This window comes from Sorghum bicolor, chromosome 3 (assembly GCF_000003195.3).
Source record: "Sorghum bicolor cultivar BTx623 chromosome 3, Sorghum_bicolor_NCBIv3, whole genome shotgun sequence".
In the NCBI taxonomy this organism is placed as follows: domain Eukaryota; kingdom Viridiplantae; phylum Streptophyta; class Magnoliopsida; order Poales; family Poaceae; genus Sorghum; species Sorghum bicolor.
The window spans coordinates 40,347,592-40,348,502 of NC_012872.2; positions in this window are offsets into that span (position 1 = coordinate 40,347,592).

A 911-nucleotide genomic window follows, 5' to 3' on the forward strand; every position below is an offset into this window, starting at 1 on the left:
ACCGAGTCAGCTAAGATGGTCACTGCAGTTCAAGGACGTCAAGATCATCGATTTAAGTCACCGTTCTTGACCAAAAAGGATGACCTAGGTATGCCAAGTATCCCATGCTCCATTAATGGATACAACTTCCAGAAGATGCTTTGCAACACCGGGTCAGGCGTCAACATAATGGCCGCAGTCACCTATCAAGCTCCTATTCGGAACCATGCCCTTAAAACCGACATACATTTAGCTCCAGATGGCAGATCAGAGATTCCAAAAGATTTTCAGGTTATTGACATGAGAGAAGACAAGTATGATCCACCCATCATCCTTGGAGACCGTTCCTCAGCACCGTTAAATCAATCATCTACATTGGAACCAGAGAAGTCCACATGCACTTCCCCTCTGAGAAGGTACGCTGCTATTTTACTGACCCTAACTATATAGTTGAAGACTCTAAGCAGGTCAGGACAAGAAGAAGACGACGTAACCGCAACCAGAGGAGGCAAATCATCAAGGACGGATGGGCGGACTGCGAGTCTACGAAGGAGAAGTGCACCGAGGCAGGTGTGGAGAGAGAATATAGTTATACATGAAGAGAAGGCGCCGCCGGAACCACCGACTACGCCATCCAGCGAATCCCAGGACGACTGAGAAAATGGAGAGTCCCGTTCGGAGGACTTAAACACAACAAACGCCTTGCCAAGAGGTAAACTTGGTAGTTATCTTTTCATTAATGTGCTTAGTTAATCAGGTTTATATCATCTTGAAAAGAAAATAAAAATGTTAAAAATAGTAAGCCCCATGTGAGTATGCTCATGGCATAAAACCCATAAGTACATTCACTGTGGTGGCGTAAAAACAAAATAAATATATTCCTGTCCTATAAAATCACATTCTCACACTAGATTATGATCCTACTAAAGAGA